The following is a 12,155-nucleotide window of genomic DNA, read 5'->3' as shown; positions in this document are numbered from 1 at the left end:
ACCGGCCCCGTGGTGTAGGGGTAGCGTGTTTGCCTCTTACCCGGAGGCCACGGGTTCGATTCCCCGCCAGGTCAGGGATTTTTACCTGGACCTGAGGGCTGGTTCGAGGTCCATTCAGCCTACGTGATTAGAATTGAGGAGCTACCTGACGGTGAGATAGCGGTCCCGGTCTCGAAAGCTAAGATTAACGGCCGAGAGGATTCGTTGTGCCGACCACACGACACCTCGTAATCTGCAGGCCTTCGGGCTGAGCAGCGGTCGCTTGGTAGGTCAAGGTCCTTCAAGGGCTGTAGTGCCATGGGGTTTGGGGGTTTATGGTGAATACCGCTGTTCAAGTTAGCTTAACAGCTCTCACACCAAACTAGCGGACATTCACCCGAACCAAGCAGTGCACATCATAACAGGATGTATTCATCGTACGAGTATCCATTGCCTACCTGTATTGCGTTATATACTTCTACCAGCCGGACACTTCAATTGCTGTTAAACTCGTGGAAGAAATCGAAAAGCGATTCGCACCTTCCGATTCACGCAGACACATCAGTGACCTCTGTCAAAAAAAAAAAAAAAAAAAAAAAAAAAAAAAAAAAAAAAAAAAAAAAAAAAAAACCAGATTAACTTCTTGTTGAACAGCACTTAACCTACTATAAAGGGCGGCTCTTTCAATATATCATATGCCTGGGGACAACTGTGACAACAGCAACTCCTGCTACCCCACCATCACATCATAGAAAACCCCTGTGAGGGGCCGGCTGGATTCCATCTAACCACACGACAGTGGCAGCATTAACTAGAGTGAGGACTGCTTATGACAGATTTGATACTAATCAATCAATCAATCAATCAATCAATCAATCAATCAATCAATCAATCAATCAATCAATCAATCAATCAATCAATCAATCAATCAATCAATCACAATTGACCTGCATTTAGGGCTGTTTTCCAGGTGACAGCTTCCCTATCATTTTTTCTTAAATTATGTCACATAAGTTGGAAATGTATCGAACATTTTCAATGGTAAATTATTCTAATCCCACCGAGTAAGTGGTTGTACGGTTTGGGTCACGTAGCAGTCAGCTTGCATTCGGGAGATAGTGTATTCGAACCCCATTGTCGGCAGCCCTGAAGATGGTTTTTCTTGGTTCCCCATTTTCACACCTGGAAAATGCTGGGGCTGTGCCTTTAAATTAAGGCCACGGTCTCTTCCTTCCCATTCTTAGCCCTTTCCTATCCCATTGTCGCCATAAGACACATCGTATATGTACGATAAAAAAATTGTAAAAATAGTTCCAGTCCCTATTTCCGCTTCCTATAAACGAATATTTGGTCCAATTTGTCATCTTGAATTCCAACACTCTTTTACAATAGGAATAGAGACTCACTTCAATGTGACTACAAAGAAGAAAAGCATGTTGTGAACCATACTGCCACTGAATGTACTCTTCATGCGTTGAGAGACAAGATTAAAAAACCTGAACAGCATGGCAGATGAAGTTCTTCATTGGCTTTCACACGTTGATTTAGAACAATGATTGCGAACTTGAGAAAATGTATCTATGTTTGTATATCTCTGTACAATGTAAATATTCAGTTCATCATACACTAAACAAACACTGTTATGCTTATGTAACCATGGTACCTGGTCTGGGAGAACAGTGGATATGTCGGTTATCGCCTTCATCTTAATCAACTTGTATCATGTACATGTTCACGCAACCATGATACCTCGTAAGTTACAAGTAAGCTAGAACGCGTATTTTAGCAAATGATTTCGCAAATATATTTTGACATTGTCTTAGAAGTAGGAGTAATCCGAAAATGTGCAACGCGATGTTGCCTAGCTACAGTAGGGTACCTTGAGAGCTGCACAGGCCGTGGATCTATATGTCATGGCTATCCATCAATACTTCACATCACACCTTGCACGGTTGCTAGGTAACATCGCTTCACACATTTTATTGAAAGACTAGCAAATGTACCCGTGCTTCGTGACGGTATTCTACATTGTATACGAATCTCTCCGAAAATTACTGTAAAGGCAGTGAGTAAGATTAATCTAATATAAAATAAACTGCACGTCTTTTAGCGCTATCCGAGAAACAAAACAGGGAGGTTGCCATACGTTTTTTCCGATGAAAGGTAGGCATTAGGGAAGTTTTGAGGATAATAGCAGGCCACATTTTCTACTGCCAATCACAGTCGAGTTTGGGAGCTTCTACTATAACGGCAGGTTTACTCGGCAACTGCCATCCATAATAGAGATGGAGAGTTTTCATTACAAAGACAGACCTCTTTTCCGAATTACAATGGAGAAATACAGAGCTATCTAACGTATCAAAAATCGAGACACGACAATAAGTCATAGGACCAAAGTTGTAGATATCTCCAAATGGAACAGCGATTGTGCTATCTTTTTTGAAATACGACCTACCGTTTAGCCTCCAATTAACCCGAAACGAAGGTCCGCACCGTCATTAAAATGCATCCATATTTTGAAATTTTCCGGGGCCAAAAGTTATACATTTGAAAAGCTCGGAATTTTTTTGCAAAGAAAAGAATGTCCAGGTTTCGGGATTAGCACTCGCATACATACGGAGTAATTAAGGAAGCAAGTAATGCAGTTAAGACATTGAAATTAACAGAAAATAGGATTATACCAAGTAGATGTATTGGAAAACAAAATGTTCCTCAATAAATTGTGATGGTATGAGTTACGGATATAAGGAGGCGGTAACAGAGGAAACATTTAGGAGCAGAAATTCTTAGGTAAACAGATAAGAAGATGATGACTTATAGTGTTATTACTTAAGCCTAAAGAGGCAAGGCAGAGGCAAGAAATTACAGCGGGAAACAGAAGTAGAATAGAAATACAGTAAAAATTACAACACATACCAGAAAGCACCTTATGGCGTGAAATAATGGGCTACACTCCGCGGTACTGTTCAAATATCAACAGCGCCCTTTAGTGCTATTCGAGGATGATTGTAACCTCCAATGGTATTCTGCCAATATAGCGCAGAATGGCCGATTGACGTCTCTCTTGCTTTCTACCCAAGGAACAACTACGAGTTTACAGGAATGATGACGAAAATGGCAATACGTTACTTCCCTGGTGGCAAGCAGTTAACCTGTAGGTTCGTTGCCGGTCTATCGGTCACTCAATGCAGAGCATGAGACCCGCAGAAAATAGTAATTTTCTCCGTCATTTGAAGAGTAAACTAAATTTTGAACATAGCAAAAGTTGTTTATAATGAAGGGACGTTTCACGTATAGTCCACGGATTTTACAGAAAATCAATAGTATAAGAGAAAATGGAAGAAAATTGTTATGCCTTCCCTATAAACCCCGTCTATTAAGAGATTTTTAAATCATATGCATATTAAAACATTCTCCTGGATGATTATACTCTAAATATGAAGTTTGGTCGAGATCTATCCAGCCGTTTCGCCGTGATGGTGGAACAAACAGACAAAGAGACACGAAAAATAAAAACCAATGATACGGTCTTGAGTTGACCTAAAACGGATAAATATCTGGAAAATTGGCAAAACAAGCGAAATTACAGACAGCGGAACCCGTACATCTTTATTTATATAGATATATTTGTGATCACTTGACAGCCCGCCTCGTGGCCATGGTCGTTAAGGCGTTGAAGTCTGAACGGTCTGACCGTGCTTAGCCTGTTCGAGTTCCTTTGGTCGAAATAATTTTCGCCATCAGGATATTGGCCGGCAGGCTAGGGGAGGTGGTGGTATACAATTTCTAACCACTAGATTGCGTGGCAAAAGCCTGGACTAAATTCCAAACTTCTCCGCAGTGCTCATATGGAGTGAGGGCATATGACTCTGTTGATGGTGATTCGTTCGTTGGATGGAGACGTTAAGCCTTGAACAGACCCCTTTGTGCTATTCGACAAGAGTAGGCTATGTGTCGGCATCGGATTTCACCCTCTCCTTTCCTACTATCCTATCCTACTATCATGAAGTCATTCATTTCATTAACTCCTCTGATGAGGTTGACATCAGGAAGGGCATCCGGTCATAAAAACTCGCCACGGCAGATTCATCTCACCTCACATCCGACCCCGCAGAGAAACGGGACAAGGGCTGGACAAACAAATCATTTATGATCGTTTGATTTTCTTAAAGGGAGATCTCTTTCAATGCCTTTTAGGTCTATATTTTGAAATAGAACATAGTCATGAGGCAGGTCCTTCTGAGAATGTTTGCGCAAAATTTAATGAAATTTCGCAAATCGTTTTAGACGTGCTACCTTTCCCGAAGGCAGACATACGTCATTTCATTCTTATATATAGCCTAGGATAGAGATTCTGCAACAGCAGTATGGAGATCGCTTATGTTCCCGTACCATTCCCACTCCCCGGATCTAACGCCCCCAGATGCCTACATATGAGACATGTTGAAAGAATCCGTTTTCAGGTGAGATGATCCACCTAGGAATATTCACGAATTACGAGAGAAGGTAGTTATTATTTGTGTGCTTACGACAACCTGTGTTCATGACTGTTTTCGACAATCTACAATGCGTGAGACGTGAGGGCGCACATTTTGAACACGTGCTGTACCGACACAGTTAGATATGTATTGCTGTCGTCACTTTGCGCGTTATAATGACGTATCTTGAAGTTCATAGCATGTTTATAACTCCCGTACTGTTTAGTCGCATACTGTATTTTGCTAGTGCTATAAAGGGTCAGTACCATAAGAGAATAACATTATCAATGGTCACGATGTTCAGTACGAGTTGTAATGGAACAATTACAAAAACTTGCCCCTACATCTGCATCTAACGAAGTATATAAATAGTTTTGATGTAATCAGGAGGTATGGAATGTAAAACAGCGGTTGGCCTTGTCCGCTCATACTAAGACGACTCAATAAAGCCAGAAGTTAACAACGAATGTGACAATGGCATTTACAGTTGAGTGCATGCTGGCAACCAAGGTTAACACTCAATTTCGTCTCACAATAACTTGAAAAAATCCTTGTAATGACACAGGGCAATAAGAGACCTACATTTAATTAAAATTCGATTTAATTACTTCGTATAAGAAGGTTATCTGGAGACCTTATTCTTACCAATCACCTCCTTCATGAAATATGCTTCCCTTTTAAACATGGGAAGAAAGCATGGTAGTCGAAGGACACTGCTGTCGCTAGCTTCCCACTACAAAAGCCACGGTTAGAAGCCCATTATTATTATTATTATTATTATTATTATTATTATTATTATTATTATTATTATTTAAAGTGCTTACAGTGCACTATGTCTTCTGGCATGGGCTGGAATAAATTTGTTACTTTCATTGACTTGTCTCACCTTATCTTTGACAACTTGAAAGTGACTAAGGTACGAGCGATGGTAGAACTGCCATTTCTTATGCAGCCATTCCCTATCCAATCAATCAATCAATCAATCAATCAATCAATCAATCAATCAATCAATCAATCAATCAATCAATCAATCAATCAATCAATCAATCAATCAATCAATCAATCAATCAATCAATCAATCAATCAATCAATCAATCAATCAATCAATCAATCAATCAATCAATCAATCAATCAATCAATCAATCAATCAATCAATCAATCAATCCTGATCTGCATTTAGGGCAGTCGCCCAGGTGGCAGATTCCCTGTCAGTTGTTTACCTAGCCTTTTATTAAACGTTTTCAAGGAGCTTGTATGAATGGTGTGAAAGTGTCGCTCATAGGATCGATTGGTAAAAGCATTTCAGTGGGCTTGGCAGACTGATATATCACCTTTTGGCTCGGTGAGGCTCATTTCCCTAGTATGCCTATTCTCTCCGACGCCTAGACTATCTATGGTGCTCATAACGGAGCTGTTGAGGATCCAATTAGCCCGCGGCTAAATAATCAGCATAAAACGTATTATTATTTTGCTATTTGCTGTACGCCACACCGACACAGATAGGTCTTATAGCGACGACGGGAGAGGAAAGGCCTAGGAATGGGAAGGAAGCGGCCGTGGCCTTGATTAAGGTACAGCCCCAGCGTTTGCCCGGTGTGAACATGGGAAACTACGTAAAACCATCTACATGGCTACCGACAGTGGAGTTCGAACCCACTATCTCCCGCATGCGAGCTCACGGCTGAGCGCCCCTAACCGCACGGCTAACTCGCCCGGTAACAACAATAATAAAACCGGGCGAGTGAGCTTGCATCCGGGAGATAGTGGGTTCGAATCCGACTGTTGGCAGCCCTGAAGATGGTTTTCCGTGATTTCCCATTTTCACACCAGGAAAATGCTGGGGCTGTACCTTAATTAAGGCCACGGCCGCTTCCTTCCAACTCCTAGCCCTTTCCTATCCCATTGTCGCCATAAGACCTATCTGTGTCGGTTCGACATAAGGTAAGGTAAGGGTTATTCTGCCCGAAGGCAGGTCCGAACGTCCACAGAGGTGCTCCTGAGCCGGAGTTTACGTGCGGTAGGGTGGCCAGTTCCTTTCCGCTCCTCCATTTCCTTAGCCCCCACCAACAGCGCGTGGCAAGTTCGACATAAAGCAAATTGTAAAAAAAATAGACGGCATTATGGACAAGGATACCTCAAACACTTTCTGAAGCGAGATCGTTACTAAACCATCTACCAAACTTCTATACCGCCGCTGGAGTTCAACACCCCGTCAACCAAGCAACTGGATATCGAGTTATTAATTATATTTTGGTGTTTACTTCTCTAAACCCTTATTGAAAGACATAACAGCTGACAGCCTTTGCTCCACAACTCTAAAGAGAAAGGAACACAAACACAGACTCAACCCCCCGCTCGATCCTCAGTCTATATCGGGACAGGCTGTCTGAGACACATGTGAGCCCTTCTTGAGGAGTAATGTCCGTCAACAGTAGCTGATCAATATGATAATGCAAAAAAATTACTACCTACTAGCTGTAGTTTAAATGAGACTTCTATTAAATGCATTTTCGATACTCTTGAAGCCATTAATGGTCCATATGTCGCGACATTTTGCGAAAGAAAGACATTTTTCTCATTTCTTCGCATCACAGTGTTTTCAAATGATCACTACTTGATTTTATTTGCGCCTTATATGCATACGACCCACGGAGACTAATGAAACTACACCTGACGCGACGTGCTACCACACTGGAGTCCAGAGCTACATTCACTGTTAGCCGCGTGGCACGGCGATTTTAGTACCTAAAGATGGCAGCAATATTGCATCACCCGATGACCTCATACCCAGGTCAGCCTCAGGTCCTTCTTCTTTAAAATGAGATATTGATCACTGTCGTGACGGCGTTGTCTAGAAATTTTCTTTCTTTCTTTCTTTCTTTCTTTCTTTCTTTCTTTCTTTCTTTCTTTCTTTCTTTCTTTCTTAATCCGTTTACCCTCCAGGGTTGGTTTTCCTTGGACTCAGCGAGGGATCCCACCTCTACCGCCTCAAGGGCAGTGTCCTGGAGCGTGAGACTTCGGATCGGGGCGGTACAACTGCGGAGGAAGACCAGTATCACACCCAGACGGCCTCACCTGCTATGCTGAACAGGGGCCTTGTAGGGGGATGGGAGGACTGGAAGGGATAGATAAGGAAGAGGGAAGGAAGCGGCCGTGGCCTTAAATTAGGTACCATACTAGCATTTGCCTAGAGGAGAAGTGGGACACCACGGAAAACCACTTTGAGGATGGCTGAGGAGGGAATCGATTTCCCCTCTACTCAGTTGATCTCCCGAGGCTGAGTGGATCCCGTTCCAGCCCTCGTACCACTTTTTAAATTTCGTGGCAGAGCCGGGAATCGAACCCAGGCCTCCCGGGGTAGCAACTAAACACTTTAACCAATAAACCACACAGGCGGTCGCCTAGAAATTATTTACATTTAAACGTTTTCGTTATTTTGTAACATTCATCGGTTCAAGCACTCTTCCGAAAATAATAATAATAGTTATTTGTTTTTACGTCCCACTAACTACTTTTACAGTTTTCGGAGACGCCGAGGTGCCGGAATTTAGTCCCGCAGAAGTTCTTTTTACGTGCCGGTAAATCTACGGACATAAGGCTGGCGTATTTGAGCACCTTCAAATACCGCCGGACTGAGCCAGGATCAAACCCGCCAACTTGGGGTCAGAAGGCCAGTGCCTCAACCGTCTGAGCCACTCAGCCCGACTCTTCCGAAACTATTTGACGTAAATAGACGTATCGCTCGTGAAAATACGGGATCCATAATGAAATAACAACAGGTTAAACAGCGATTAATTTGAAATACAGACGCTGGGACGAACACCCTGGCTGAGATGAATGTCTTTTAGCAAGTACAGTACAGTCTGCTAGATCCATAAACAATGATGGATGTTCAACGACCTTGACTCTTCAGCCAGGGGTTGCCGTCATGACTGGCTTATCGCCTACCATCGTGAATCTTATTACATAAGCTGGCAGTGCCTTTGTGTGCCGGCTAACGTGGGCTGAGTGCGGCGAACTCCACTGCAGCCTTGCGACTGCTTGTGCTAATAACTGTTTACCCAGAAGTTGATTTACGCCTACCTTAAAACGTGCGCTGTCCTTAGAGAGCATGGTAAGTACCGCAAGTAACACGCGTAAGATGTACAAACGAGTTTTGTTAACCCTTTAATACGGATATTCCACGAAGTTGAGTTGTTTAGATTTCTGTGGCTTACTAACTAATTGACTGAAAATGACGTATTTCTGCTGATTATAAAAAATAGTGCACCAAGAGGGAGATTTAATCCGCCAATCAGACGGTTGAGGCCCTGGTCTTCTGACCCCAACTTGGCAGCTTCGATCCTGGCTTAGTCCGGTGGTATTTGAATGTGCTCAAATACTGTACTCCAGCCTCGTGTCGGTTGATTTACTGGCACCTAAAAGAACTCCTGCGGGACTAAATTTCGGCACTTCGGCCTCTCCGAAAACCGTAAAAGTAGTTAGTAGGACGTAAGAACAAATAACAATATTTAATCTGCCAACCATACGTAGAGGAATGCGCCGTATTCACTATTGCATATTTGTTTGGTGGTTGGTAGTGTGATGCATTGTATGTAAATGGAGGTGTATATTAAGACTATCACAAACACCCAGCCCCCTGCTAGGGGAATTAAACAGATACGCCTAAAATACCAGGCCCTGCCAGGAGTCGAACCTAGGCTCCAATGATCCGAAAGCTTCTATGCTGAATACTTAGCCAAGGAGCCAGACGGATTATTCGAAATAATAATAATAATAATAATAATAATAATAATAATAATAATAATAATAATAATAATAATAATAATAATAATAATAATACCGAACTCGATAGCTGCAGTCGCGTCGCTTAAGTGCGGCCAGTATCCAGTATTAGGGAGATAGTAAGTTCGAACCCCACTGTCGGCAGCCCTAAAAATGGTTTTCCGTGGTTTCCCATTTTCACACCAGGCAAATGCTGGGGCTGTACCTTAAATAAGGCCACGGCCGCTTCCTTCCCACTCCTAGCCCTTCCCTGTCCCATCGTCGCCATAAGACATATCTGTGTCGGTGCGACGTAAAGCAACTAGCAAATAATAATAATAATAATAATAATAATAATAATAATAATAATAATAATAATAATAATAATCTTCAATTATTATAGATTCCAAAACCGACCGAATAGCTGTATTTTCGTTCTGAAACTGATTTATTTAAATTTCCAATAAATCTGCTGGAACGGGTCTCTCACATTTAATATTATCTTAAACGCGCCCGGATTTGATCCCGAAACCTAGCGCATAGAAACTGTGTCTTTCAACCACCTATACTACGATTCCAGACATGAAGTAATTTTAATTCTTTGTGTGTTAAGATGTAATAATTTATGCCGTCAAAATTCATTGACCCGAAGACCGTATGGAAGAATCAGTGTAAAGACGTGTTTCCTTCGTCTTTCGTTATAACAACATTTTTTTGTATTATTATTTGCTATATATTTTTCCAATACAGACTTTACCAATAGACGTATGTAGTTTCATTATGATGGGAAAGTGGGAAGCATTATTTGGGAACTGTTATGAATGTTATCATTAAACTCGTTCAAAACGTCCAAATACGCACCCTTTCTTTGGTAAATTGTAGACAAACCTCTCTGTATTAAGTAGCCTAGACATTTCTATGACTATTTAGCTCATGCATCTAATAACCAATCTGATATAAGAATAACAAGAACTTCAATCTATCAACAGCCGTATTTCGCAACATAATTATCTATTCCTAATTATCTCACCTGCGTGCCCTTGTTTATTCGTATGAACACCCATCAGAACAGCGCATTTATGCTGTAAAATCATGCTTCAGTTGTATTCAGTAACATTTACGTAACTGTGTTGATCCGATGAAGCCGACAACCGGCATTTGTAGACTGAGGCCCAAGGAGTTTAAATACAAAAATAAAACAGTACATTTCCGTGCTGAAAGTTTTGTTCTCTGGATAGGTTATGAGTATCTATCCACTTAATTTATTCCTTCTTCCAAAGAAGCTGAGAATGATAAAAGGATGTACGAAGATATGGAAGACTTCCCTTCGGATTTCTCGGAGGGAGGTAGTTGTATCGGCCACGGTACAGCAGCAACGCACTACTACTTACTCCCGGTGTCTACTTGCGCCGGTCATCTTATCATGGTACACATACTCACGGAGTGCGTGGATCTGGCCGATCTGTGCCGCAGTCCAAAACTTCCCAAGTATCATCTCTCTCATCCTACCGTCCGTTTTATGAGTGATAGCGGCATGTTTTATGTTGTATATACGTGTATTTTCAGTTTGGTTTTTAATTTTAATTTTATTGTTCACTAGGCTGTATTCTATTGGCTCTGTTTTAGTTAGCCTTCGTGCATTTTAATGTGTTATTTTATATTTTGTATGATATATATGATACCACTTCAGAGGCAATCCCTTATCCACTTTCAATCTACTTTTTTATATTATTTTGTAAGGAAATAAGGCATTGCGAATTAAAGCCACTTCTTCTTTTTCTACAGCTTTTCCCAAACCATGGGATCACATGTGGATTTGGTCCTGTTTTACAGTCGCATGCCCTTCCTGACGCCAACCCTATATGGAGGGATGTAATCACTACTGCGTGTTTCTGTGGTGGTTGGTAGTGTTGTGTGTCGTCTGTATATGAGGAGGAGACTGTTGGGACAAACACAAATATCCAGTCCCCAGACCAGAAGAATTAATGACAAGTGATTAAAATCACCGACCTGTCCGAAAATCGAACCCGGGACCCTCTGAACCGAAGGGCTCAAATTAAGAATTAGAGCCACTGATTACTTTAAATTCATATTCATTCCTCGTCATCATTTTAAATATTCTAGTCAGAGGATAAATTTTAAAATTTTAATTATCATTACATTTTGTTTTATCTCGTACTATTAGGGGCCGATGACCTGGATGTTACGCCCCTTTAAACAACAAGTATCATCATCACTTTATTTTGTATTTATTTTGTATTCATGCACTTTTATTATCAATACTTCTTTGATTGTGTAGTTATTCACTAAACAAGTCAAAATAAATACAACTCGAAGTCCAGATAAATTCTGGAGCTCTCGTTACGTTACTACAGATAATGTATTCCTATTGTACCTAGGGACATAGAAACAATCACCTGAACATGATGTTTATACTTGTACGTGACTGTTCATATCGCGATATTATACGGTACTTCTTGTTTTATGTGAAATCGAATCGTGAGGACGCGACTCTTCATTTCAAAAATATTACGTGCGCACGCTGGGTTACGAACCACGACCGCCTTTGTAAAAAGGCCAATGATTATACTACTCTTGTGTCAGGTCCGTTTCGGCCGAGGCCGATCATATCATGGATAAAAAGTACACTTGTTCGCACAAATAATAACTTTATAGTCTATTGTTTTTACATTTTAGAGGCTATGGGTGTCATGTTTATCAGTTGAGCATCCTATAGGAGTTCCATAGTGAATTGTTTCATTGTGATATCCGCAGTCTAGTCTTGGGAGCGGTGTCTGGATTAATGATTGACTGAAATAGTCAGATGGCATTTACAGCCCAGAATCGAACCATCACTTTGTCTGGATCTTAAGTTTTATGATCTCTAGGGTCGTTTATGAATACATGTGACCTAAAAAAACAATAGCCCCTTGT

At 41.3% G+C, this 12,155-nt stretch overlaps 1 protein-coding gene across 3 annotated transcripts in view; it reads left to right on the top strand.

Moving 5' to 3' along the window:
* Nucleotides 1-12,155, top strand: part of LOC136877426 (cysteine-rich secretory protein 3) — a 196,110-nt gene that overhangs the window by 103,907 nt on the left and 80,048 nt on the right. Inside the window, exon 1 of one of the 3 annotated variants that reach the window (XM_067151450.2) lies at nucleotides 8,541-8,571. The exons of the other annotated variants lie outside the window; for them this stretch is intronic. The gene's annotated coding sequence lies outside the window, so the exon portion shown is untranslated. Of the gene's footprint in view, nucleotides 1-8,540; nucleotides 8,572-12,155 lie in introns of those variants that run through there. 3 annotated transcript variants of the gene reach the window in all.

This window comes from Anabrus simplex, chromosome 7 (genome assembly GCF_040414725.1).
Source record: "Anabrus simplex isolate iqAnaSimp1 chromosome 7, ASM4041472v1, whole genome shotgun sequence".
NCBI lineage: Eukaryota > Metazoa > Arthropoda > Insecta > Orthoptera > Tettigoniidae > Anabrus > Anabrus simplex.
This window is presented reverse-complemented; position numbering and strand designations above follow the sequence as displayed.